Raw genomic sequence first — 12,998 nt, 5'->3', positions numbered from 1 at the left:
TGTAAAATGTTGACAATGGCACTTACTTGTTCACCTTATAGAATGAGTATAAGAATGCACTGAGTTTATAAAGTAAGCAGTCTTTTTAATTGTAAAATATTATAACAATATGGGAGTTACTATAACTATGTCCATTATGCTTTTGGGAAACTTCAACTTGAAAGGCCATAAAAAATTACACATCGCATTTTTTCCCCCTGGGATTATCTTTGTGACACATTCACTCAGACCTCTTGGAGAATCACTTACCTGTAAAATGCTACACTTTATTCTTTGGGATGTACAATGGAATAATAGTATTGGGCTCTAAAATCAAATCATTCTAGACTACACTCAGACTTCACTATTATGTCTTCTTGAGGAAATTATTATACCACACAGTTTTCTATTATCTATAATGAGAAGAGTAATATTACCTTTGTCGGGTTTTTGTAAGGAGAAAATATGATAAAATATGTGACGAACTGGTACATGGGAAGCATTCAAGAGAAGTTATTCTAAAATGTTATTACTATTCCATTAAAGAAGCTATGTGGGCACAGTTCCATTAAAAAAGAATATGTTCTTCTCTAATCAAAGCTCAGTACTCAGATACCATACCTCAGTTATCTTTGACTCTTTCCTGTCCCCAGTGTTTCACATCCAGTCAGTTCACCAAATATTCCAGCACCTCTTCCAGGCTTTTTGCTGCTACTACCACTGTCTTCATTTTTATTTCATTGATGACTCTGTTTCCTCACTACTGTGTGTGACTGGTACAGTACCTTAATTTCTCTCCCTGAGGTTTCTCTGTACTGGTCTATGCATAACATTTGGCCCCACACCCTAAGGTGCAGCTCTAATCATGGCATATTATTCCGAGGAAATCTTTGATCACTTTTAAGTATGGAATAAAATCCAAGTTCTCTTACTTGGCATACAGGTTCCTTCAAAGGTGGTCACTATGTTTCTTTCCACATACCTCTTCCCATATACCACATTGCACTAGGCTCCATTCACTCTGGGCAGTCCTTCTCAAACAGGCATGGTAGTCTTTCCTCAATCATGTTGTTCTAAGCTATACCCTCTTGAATTTTCTCACTGCTATATATCAAATTTATACCATCAACTGTAATTCCATTCAAATAGCCACCATTTATACAACTCTCATGATAACCATTGTTATCATTTTTAACAATTAACCATTGTTCTAAAAACATCTTTCTGATATAATTGAAGTCTCACCATACAGCATAAAATATCATCCATATACATTTTTAGTCAAAAATCTAGGCACAATTAAATACCATTTTTATGGCAATTAGCAAGTGAAGGCTAAAATCATCATGACAAAATGTGCTGTAAAAATTACGCACAACTGCCTCTGCTCAAATTCTACTGTTTTTCAGAATTTTCTTATGTAATTAATTATTCTCTCTCTTCCGGTTTTAATTATTCCTTATTTTTGAATACTACATCAGTTTTGCCACTGGCTTTGTACTTTACCATATGTGTCCATCACTTCCTTAATTGAAACTCTAAGTTTTCCAAAGGCAGGGACCATGCCTTATTTGTGGTTAATACCTCAAATTTTGTCATCAAGGTAATCTGGATTCAAGTCCCAGCCTCTTCATTTAGCACTTGGTCTGTGCTGAGCCAGTTATTTACTCTAAACCTCAATTTCCTCATCTGTAAAATGGGAATAATAGTAGTACCCAGTTCACTAAAGTATTTTCAAGGTTAAAAGAGCTTGTGCATGCGGATCACTAATGATATTACCAGGGGTATATTAAGAGCCAATGTTTTAGTAGTTGCTGTTACTGTTATTACTGATAGCATCGATACCTATTTATCTCTCTAGCATTGAAATACTTTACTCTCTCTAACAACTCTCTTTCTTTAGTGGTGCTGCATGGGAACAGAATGATTGATCTAAATATAAGGAGGATTAAATTAGCCCTGACACCTTTGACCTTACCAGTGTTCATCCAGATGTTGGATTTTGTTCCCCTAAGTGGTGATTTACAATAAATGACATATTTATGAATAGCTCTCAAGAAAGAAATTCCTTCTGATGGGAGGCAAATGATGCTTCTATCGAAATACAAAATGACTGTGCCAAGATTAATGCTCTTCCCAGAAATGCCAAGGTAATTAATAACAATTAGCAATTTAATATAAAACAATGCCAACTGCTTGAAAACAATAGATAAGCGTGATAGGTGTGTAGCTTGCTGTCCTTTAGGAAAGGTAATTTCATCAGGAGCAAAGTCTATTTAAAAAAACATCTATCTTATAAGGAAAACAGATGACAACCGAAGGCCAAAGGATACAAAAGCATTAATAAGAGCCCAAGGAGCCAGCCTGTTAATAGTTCAGAGGCTCACATAACCAATCCATGTCCCAGTTTAGTGTTTGGTGATCCCTTTGAACTGTGAGCATTCACAAAGTTGTAAGGAAGCTGGATAAAAGGCCCAAGTGAAGGTCAAAGACTTGGATGTTGAGTTGTCACAGCCAGGTACTGGTAGTAGGAGGAAAGCCACTTTAACAGGCATTCTACTTATATAAAGTCTGCAGAACTGTGAATTACACATAGTAAAAATAAATATAATATCTATTTTAATATCAAAGTCTTTATCACCAGTTTTCAAAGTGTGGTACACTGAGCAGCCAGCAGCATCATCTAGCAGATTGTTATCAATGCAAATTATTGGGCTCCACTCTCAGACCTACTGAATCAGAAAGCCTTGGGAATGGTCAAGCAATCTGCATTGTAACCAGTCCTCCAGATGATTCTGAAACTCTAAAAGTAAATATCAGAGTCATTATTATCAACTGAAGAAAATCAGGATTTAGTCACTGCCTGAAATCCCATGCGACCGATGATGAAAATGGGATCCTGTGTCACATCTGCCTGACTCCTCAATTCACAATTTTTCCACTCTGACAAGTTGCCTCCAGAGGCAAAGTTCAGAAATAGGCCATCTGGTTCAGGCTAAGTTCAGGGCCAGGAATATGAGTACAGATGAGAATTTGAGGTTCTGTTTCCCACAGATGGCTCTCAGGTAGTCTTAAGGGTAAAGTGCTTTGGCCCTTGCCCTCCAAGGCCACCCAGAGATGATGCTTAGGGCTGATGTACCAGAAGATGGTGCATGTAGCTCAGGGCCAAAATAAGTAACTAAGACCATGGGTGCACTGAGAGATAAAAGCTCATGACTGGCATAGAGCCTAGGATGGATGTAGGCCTTGATGAAATGAGCAAAAATAGCTTTTCACTTCAAGAAGCCTTTTTGAAGTGCTGAAATGTCCCTTTTCTTAAATAGACAAAAGACTTTTCAAGTATATTAGGTGCAAGGAGCCTCATTGTGAAACATCTACATGATACCTCAGTGACTGTTCTTTCTTTCCTTCAGTCCTCCACTCAATGCCAATGTATTGTAGGGCTTTCCCTGATACACCTCAAAATAGTAAATCCAATAGAAAATGTAATAACCCTAAATAAACAAGTCACCCTCTGCCTTCTGTACTGCTGTGCTCATTTTCTGATTTATTTTTTTCTAGCATATATTCCCACCTAATAGCAAATATTTACTGTTTATCTATTAATTTGCTAATGTTTCCATCTTCTAGCATTCTCATCACCCAGTTTTATCAATCCCCATATACACACAATTATGACTTCCCTCTGTATATGATGCTTTTGATTAGACTATCCCCTGACAACCTATCAGTAATTTCCAATAAATATGAAGTAGAACCTTTGAGACTTTAAGAATATAATTTTAAATGAGAGAGAGAGAGAGAGAGAGAGAGAGAGAGAACTCTGAGAACCTAGCTGAATATTTACCCAAATAAATGTTATGCCTTTTTAAGGTATCTATAGTTTATAGACAAAAGCTTTTTGAGATTTCTTTAATATTATAACTTATTCTTAGAAAAATAAACAATAATTTACTATAGATCTCATACCCTTGTATATATTAAGTATATAATGATAAATAAGACAATGAAATACAATTTTATATTCAAAGTGATAACCATTTCATAGGACAAGAGATGTACGATGAACAAGATTATGCCATATGTGCTAGAATAGAGGGATAAACACTGTGCCCTGTGAGCCAAGAGGAGGATCATTTAACCCAACATAGAGATGTAGTAGCCAGGAGAGTTTCCTTAAAGAGTTGTGGCTTGAGCTAGTTGAACTCATATAGCCTATGCTAAAATGTCTTACAGAAAACCACCTGGTCAAATGCAATGTCTATGATTAAATGATCCCAGAGGGGCTCAGAGGTAGTAAGTAAACTTTTAGAAGCCATATAAAAAGAATTTTCAGGGCACCTAGGTGGCTCAGTCAGTTAAACATCTGACTTGGGCTCAGGTCATGATCTCGTGGTTTGTGGATTTGAGCCCCACTCTGTGCTGACAGCTGGAGCCTGGAGCCCGCTTCAGATTCTGTGTCTCCTTTTCTTTCTGCCCCATCCCTGCTCTCTCTCTCTCTCTCTCTCTCTCTCAAAAATAATAAACATTAATTTTTTTTTTCAATACAGAAAAAGCATTTCCTCTGGTGATATGTACAGGTAGCCCTGAAGCTAGACTCAACCCCTTTGTTGGATTGCTTTAGGCAAAGAACTTTCCATTTCTTGTTCTCTTCTGCATAATGCTGTTGCCCTTGATAGCAGGGCTATTGAAAGTATTAAATTAGATAATATACCCAAAGGGTCCATAATATGTAAAATGTCTCAAAATTTTATGACAGAAAATGTTGGTTCCATATACACATAGGTTAAGAATTTTTCTATCTGGGTATCCAACACAGGATATGTGCTTACCAATGGCTCATCAAATTGTAAGTTCCAGATGGATAGGAGTGTTGGGGATCACCATGATTATCAGAACACAGGCATTCAACCTCTGAAAACAGTGTTATCTGTGTGAAAATTTTCATTATGGATTTTTTTTCTGATTATTAAAATATCTGTCAATTAACAACACAGAAAACAACAGATATTGGAGAGGATTCAGAGAAAGGGGAACACTCTTACACTGTTGGTGGCAATGCAAACTATTGCAGTCACTCTGGAGAACAGTATGGAGGTTCTTCAAAAAGTTAAAAATAGAACTACCCAAAACACAGTGATTGCACTATTAGGTATTTACCCAACAGATACAAAAATACTGATTTGAAGGGGCATATGCACCCCCATGTTTATAGCAGCATTATTAATAATAGCCAAACTGTGGAAAGAGCTCAAATGTCCATGGACAGATGACTGGATAAAGAAGATATGTTTATATACAATGGAATATTACTCAGCCATCAAAAATATGAAATCTTGCCATTTGCAATGATATGGATGGAGCTAGAGTGTATTATGCTAAGCAAAGTAAGTCAGTAAGAGAAAGACAAATACCATATGATTTCATTCATATGTGGAATTTCAGAAACAAAACAGATGAACAATAGGGAAAGGAAAAAAAGATGGGGGTAAAGCAAACCATAAGAAACTCTTAACTATAGAGAACTAACTGAGGGCTAATGGAGGAAGGTGGGCCAGAGATGGACTAAATGGGTGATGGGTATTAAGGAGGGCACTTGTTGTGATGAGTACTGGGTGTTATATACAAGTGATGAATCACTAAAATCTATACCTGAAACCAATTTTACCTTATATTTTAACTAACTAGAATATAAATAAAAATTTGAATTAAAAAAAAAAGGAAATTGGGGCACCTGGTTGGCTCAGTTGGTTGAGCATCTGACTCTTGATTTTGGCTCAGGTCATTACCCCACAGTTTGTGAGTTCGAGCCCCGCACCAGGCTCTGCACTCACAGCTTGAAGCTGGCTTGCGATTCTCTCTCCTCTCTCTCTTCTTGTCTCCTGCTTGCTCATGCGTTCTGTGTCTCCTCTCAAAATAAATAAATAAACTTAAAAAATAAAGAAAAGAAATTTTAAATCTTCTGCATATCTTATTATTTTTCCTGCAATTATAAATGGCATTGTTTTCTTAATTTCTCTTTCTGCTCCTTCATTATTTTTTTTTTTTTAATTTTTCCAATGCTTATTTATTTTGAGAGAGACACAGAGCGTGAGCAGGGAAGCAGCAGAGAGAGAAGGAGACACAGAACCTGAAGCAGGCTTCAGGCTCTGAGCTGTCAGCACAGAGCTCCATGCAGGGCTCCAACACAAGCTGTGAGATCATGACCTGAGCCAAAGTCTGAGGCTCAACTGACTGAGCCACCCACGTGCCCCTCTTCTGCTTCATTATGGGTGTATACAAATGCAACAAATTTCTGTACATTTTTTTCCTGTGACTTTACTGAATTTATTTATTGGTTCTAGCAGTTTTTTGGTGGAGTCTTTCAGGTTTCTATGTAAAGTGTCATGTCATCTGCAAATTGTGAAAGTTTTACTTCTTCCTTACCAGCTTGGATGCCTTTTACTTCTTTTTTGTTGTCTGATTGCAGTACTATGTTGAATAAAAATGGTAAGAGTGGACATCCTTGTCTTATTCTTGACCTTAGGGGAAAAGCTTTGTTTTTCCCCAGTGAGGATGATGTTAGCTGTGGGTTTTTTGTAGATGGTCCTTATTATGTTGACTTAGTTCCCTCTAAAGCTACATAGTTGAGAGTTTTTTAATGAATGCATGTTGTACTTTGTCAAATGCTTTTTCTGCATCTATTGAAATGATCATATGGTTCTTATCCTTTATCTTATTGATGTGATGTATCACCTTGATTGATTTGCAAATATTGAATCACCCTTGCAACACAGAAATAGACTCACAATTATATGGTCAGTTAATCTTCAACAAATGAGGAATGAACATACAGTGGGGAAATAAGTCTCTTCAATAAATGATGTTGGGAAAACCGGACTGACACATGCAAAAGAAAGAAATTGGACCACTTTTTTACACCATACACAAGAATAAACTCAAAATGGATTAAAGACCTAAATGGGAGACCTGAAATTCTAAAAATCCTAGAAGATAACACAAGCAGTAACTTCTTTGACACTGGCTATAGCAACTTTTTTCTAGCTATGTTTCCTGATACAAGGGAAATAAAAGCAAAAATAGCAAAAATGAACTATTAGGACTACATTAAAATTTTTAAAAAATTCTCTGCAGTGAAGGAAACAATCAACAAAACTAAAAGGCAACACTTGGAATGTGAGAAGATATTTGCAGATAACATATCTGATAAAGGCCCAGTATTAAAAATAGACAAAAAACTTATACAATTCAACACCTCAATGAACAAATAATCCAGTTAAAAATGGGCAGAAGACATGAACAGACATTTCTCAAAAGAAAACATACAAAAGATCAATAGACACATGAAAAGATGTTCATTACCACTTACCATCAGCGAAAAGCAAATCAAAACTACAATGAAATATCACCTCACACCTGTCAGAATGGCTAAACTCAACAACACAACAAACAGGTGTTGGCAAGGATGTGGATAAAAAGAAATACTCCTTCACTGTTAGTGGGAATGCAAACTGGTGCAGCCACTGTGGAAAGAGTATGGAGGTTCCTCAAAAAGTTAAAAATATAAGTACCATAGGACCCAGCAATGGAAGTACTGGGTATTTACACAAAGAACAAAAACATTAATTCAAAGGGATACATGCATCTCTATGTTTATAGCATCATTATTTACAATAGTCAAATTATGGGATGTCCATATTGGAATGTCCATATGGAATGCCCAGATGTCCATTGATTTATGAATGGCTAAATAAGAAGTTATATATATATATATATATATATATATATATATATATATATATATATATATAATCTCCACAATGGAATATTATTCAACCATAAAAAGAATGAAATCCTGACATTTGCAATCCAACATGGATGGAGCTAGAGACTATAATGTTAAGCAAAATAAGTTAGAGAAAGACAAATACTACATAATTTTACTTATATGTGGAATTTAAGAAACAAAAAGAGCTAGAGAAAAAAAAGAGAGAGGGGGCGGCAAATCAAAAAACAGGTTCTTAACTATGGAGAACAAGTTGATGGTTGGTTACCAAAGGGGAGGCAGGTGGGGGAGTGGGTTAAATAAGTGATGGAGATTAAGGAGTGCACATGTTTTGATGAGCACTAGGTGACATATGGAATTGCTGAATCACTCTATTGTACACCTGAAGCTAATATAACACTATTTTCACTAACTGGAATTAAAATAAAAGTTAAAAAATAATCCGATAAAATTAGGAATAAACCTGAAGCAAAGTCAAATATATTTACTATTTGAAAATTTTAAAAAAAGGATAATCTGGAAAAAGAATTAAAATCACCAATAATATCACTACCTTGAGATCATACCCTTATTCTTTTCCAAATATAATAACAAAGTATAGTTCCATTTTCATGCTGCCTTAATTCCACTTAAAATCATGGTAGATAAAAATATTTCTCAATATTGTTTTACAATTGTATTCATTTGGTATGAATGAAGATAAACTTTTTTCATATCCCTATTGGTAATTTGTATTTATTTTCTTTTTGCCCACTTTATTTAGCTGTCTTAGGTGTTTTTTGTTTGTTTGTTTTTACGGGGGGAAATTTTTTTTTTTTTGCTTTCTTTTACTTTTATTGCATTTCATCACATATTTAGAAACATTTGTTTGTGTATGTGTGTGTTTATATTGTTCTTCATCTTTAAATTTACAGTATTTTGTTGGCTCACAGAAGGCTTACATTTTATTTGCTAATTTATTTTTCAGTTTTTCTTCACAAATTTCTTTTCCTTTAAGGCTTAGTAATGGCCACATCAATATATAATTACTTGATTTATTATTTATCATTTTATTATAGATTTAATTCTTAAGTTTTTCTGTAATTTATTGTTTTATGGTATGAGGTAGGGATCCAGCTTTTTTTATTTGAATAATGGTGAACCAATGGTCATGGCACCATTTATTGAATAAACCACATTTCTTAAGTGAATTCAATTGTCCTTGTCCTTGGTTCTTAGAATCCTTTGATCATTTCCATGGGAATCAGGGAGGGGATGGATCCGTTAGAGGAGTAGGTCAGTGTGTCATTGCACTCAAAAGACCTAACTGAATGTTTAAGCCGATTTGCATAATATTGTATTCTCACTAATTTCCCAAACATCTGCAGGCAGAACATGCCCATTAAGCTGCTCAGCCAAGCGACTGCATTAAAAAAAAATAATAAATTCTGTTGCAAAAACTTAATGTAATTTCATAATGAGGTAATTGAGAAACTGATTTTTATCAGGTTTCTCTTTTATTTAAGAATGAAAAATAATGCTTGAAAGGTTAAATTACATCTTTGATTTCCAAGTTGAGCTGATGCTTTGATTTGTAAATCAGGTAGGAAAGCAGAAAGTATGTCACCTGTGTTTGTAGGTAATTATAGATGTATTTAGAAATGTATCTGGATGTGTTACCATACCAAGAAGTTTGAGTATATGAAATTACTCAGATATCTTACTAGGAAATAAATTCATACTTCTAATTATTTGAAGTTCCCCTGTGCGTGTTGAAGGCTGAGGTACATTTGCGTGATCTGTGAGTCTCATGAATGAGTGAATCTACAAGATGTTTTTTTCCAAGTAAAGTATTAACTTGCACTCTGCATGGAATTCTTTAAAGTTTTAGAAATTAGGAGATGATGTTGCATTCAGCCAATAGTCAGAAGACCTGGTTTCTTATTAGATCATTAATATTAAGAGTTGTGACCTCAAATAAGTTATTTAATCTCTTTGTGCCTCAGTTTCCACATATGAAAAATGAGATACTTCACAAGACTTATTGAATGAGGTCATACAATGTTAACCTTGCCAAGAAAAGAACAAATTATTTTTCAAAGGCAAGACAAACTGCTCACCCTTAACAAGAATTATCATTTACCTAGCATCTGCTACATACCAGGCACTATGCTAAACATAAATAGATGTACTTGACATTAAAACATCTTGTCAGATACAGTCATTACCCACGTCTTACAGATGGGGAAAATGAAGTACAGAAAGCTTAAGTGCCTTAACTAAGTCATGTAATCAGTGAATGGTCAAGCTCAGACTTTTCCCAGAACATACTAAGGTACTATGCCAAAATGTACAAGATTTGGAAATGGCATTTCACTGAAAAGACAGTAACCATGTTTACTTCAAAAGCATGGGGATGTTTCTATGAGTAAATACAAGCTATATGAAGAACATTTTTGCAACCTCCAGTCTGGATTGTGATCCTTTAAGATAACTGGAAAATAAAGGGATTTGGAATATTTTAGAGTAGTTGTCAAATCACCAGCACAACAGTATGAAATACTTAAACCCAGATGTGGCTAAGGAAGGGGCTTGACATTGTAAGTCCAGGATGAAGATGTTTGCAAGAATCACTCCAACCCTGCTTACAAGTGAGCTCTGAATTTAAAAAGGCATAGCTTAGCTTCCCTACAATGGTAAACCAGTTGAATACAGTGTCCAAGAATGCAGGAAAATCCAGTATTCACAAATATAGGCTTTGAAATTGGATTAGACTACATAAAGAAATGTGAATCCAGAATTTACTAGGAATTAGGAATTCCTAGTAATTAAGAATTAGGGGAGGTTATTAACTTTCTATAAGCTTATGTTGTTTGTATGTAAAACACAGCTAGTGATTACTATTCTATAGATTTGTTGTATGTGATATGAAATGCACAACAGGGAAATTTTCTAGCATATATTGTTTGTTTTACAGTAGACAGGTGGAAAAGAGGAGCCCAGGTCAGTTTCAGCACAGAGGCCAGACTCATTTCTCATTTGATTCTTTTAATGTGGTTGAATAGTCTACTATTTGTAATAACATTTTGAACATCTTAATGAACTCTAAGACTGCTGACTCATCAATTCTTTCCCACCTTCTGGCCGAGAATGGGAGATTCATTTTCATTCTAAAACCTTTTGTGGTTGACTACTAGATTTAAATTTAGATACTTTCAATTATTAACTGAGTACCTTAGGCTGGTTTACTCAAGTAAAATATGATAAAAGTAGTACTTGTGCAAAAAGGTTGTTTGAGAATCAAGATAACACATGTGAAGGATTTAGCATGCTGCTGCACACAAATAGCCATTCAAATAGGTTTGAGATGTTACCTCATTGTGAACTCTCCATTATTCTTAATATTGCTCTTACCTTGGTTTGGCTCAGGGAAAGCAAGCATAGGAAATCAGAGGTTTCCTGATGAGAGGATGAGAGAAATTAGGATCTATACTTCCCCCACGCCCTCCCTGTTTGGCCATAGGAGAGGAGTGAGTTTACAAAGACAATGACTGTGTTCTTTTACAAAAGACCAGTTTCTATCAGTTGCTTACATTCTCAAGGTAACAACTATCATCAGGTTCCATTTCACTATACATTTGGTCATCCAGTTGAGTGAAAATGACTCCCTAATGTAGCTAGTGCCTGGATATTTAATCATCCTTTATTGGTCTCATTATCTCTCTCCATGATCTTTGTAAATATTCCCATCTTTAAACCTTTTCATTTAATTTTGAAGCAAAACTTTCTTAAGTGAGTTTTTAAAAAACACATCTTTTTCTTTCTTGGATCCTGATTCAATAGGGGTTTATTTTTAGAGAAGTATTGAGAAAGAACACGTTGTTGTAATATCAGAACTACCAGTAGAGAAGGCAAGCACAGTATAGTGGAAGAAAAGACCTGGGTTAAGATTTTGATTTCAACATGTATCTGTTCTTAACCATTTGTACTGAAGTTCTAGTGAATAAAGTTCTACACATATACCTATCCTCTGAGCTGACTGGCATAAATTATCCACTTCCCTCTACTTGCTGGAATCCAATACCTGCCCATATTTCAATTTCTCCTAGCCTCTTGATAAGGCTTACATATTTGTTTGAATGTCTTCCAATGATGAAATGAGGATCCTGAACATACTTTGATAGACACAAGGAACCATTTTAAATTCTCAATAAAAGGAAGATACTAGGGACGTGATGTTTTCAGAAGATTCAGAACTCTCCCATCTAACATAATTTTCCCCAAAATACTGAGCAATAAACCTACTTATGATAAAATAACTAAATAATTTTTTGAATGTATAAAGGTGACATTTAGAAGCTTATAACTCATCAAATAAGAGCATTTAAAATTCAGCTGCTGATAAAAATGTCATACTTCACATGAGAAATAAAGAACTTTTAAAGTGATCTTTTTTACTGATCTGGTTTCTCTCAATTTCTCTTAAAAAATGTGCTTACAGAGATCTTTGATGAATACAAATAAGCAAAATGAAATGACTACTTCACAATTTTGACAATTTTTTAAACATTAAAAAGGGCATCTTTATCACCTTTATGCCAAAAGAAACTAATTAAAATTTGTATTTTTTCCTCTATAATAAAATATGATCTTATTATGGGCAAATATTCCACCAATAACATTAATCTACTGTTTTTTTTTACTGTAATTTTTTGGTCTCTGTAGACTTATGTAGTCTATGTAGACTATGTAGTTTATGTGTATATATAATCCACTTGAGCCTGAAATGAATTTTAAGGGTCTCCTCCATCCCCCTTCCACCACCCAGAAAAATACAGAAGTGAGGTGGAAACACACACACAACCACAACTACATCATTCTTAAAATCTGAGAACTGCAGGACCATTTTGTTTATTTAATTTAGCAAATATCATTTATTACAGAATTAAAAAAATAACACGGCTCTAAGAGATGGCCTTTCATTTATAGCACAGCAGTCATTAGTGCATTTCAACTTGCATGTGTTCATGGTATTCATAGTCCTTTTCTTCCTCCTTCAAAATGCTGGGACTTTAAATTACTGCTCAAGAGCTAGCAAGCAAGATAGGGCTATTAGATTTAGCATCATATATTTTCCCAAGCGGTATACACAGCACTTTTTAAATATGTATGCAACCCGTTTTAGACTGTAATCTCTTTTCAGTTATTTATACCACTGACGGGCTTTAGATCCTTATTTCTGACACTATAATTT

This window comes from Panthera onca, chromosome D1 (genome assembly GCF_046562875.1).
Source record: "Panthera onca isolate mPanOnc1 chromosome D1, mPanOnc1 haplotype 2, whole genome shotgun sequence".
NCBI lineage: Eukaryota > Metazoa > Chordata > Mammalia > Carnivora > Felidae > Panthera > Panthera onca.
This window is presented reverse-complemented; position numbering follows the sequence as displayed.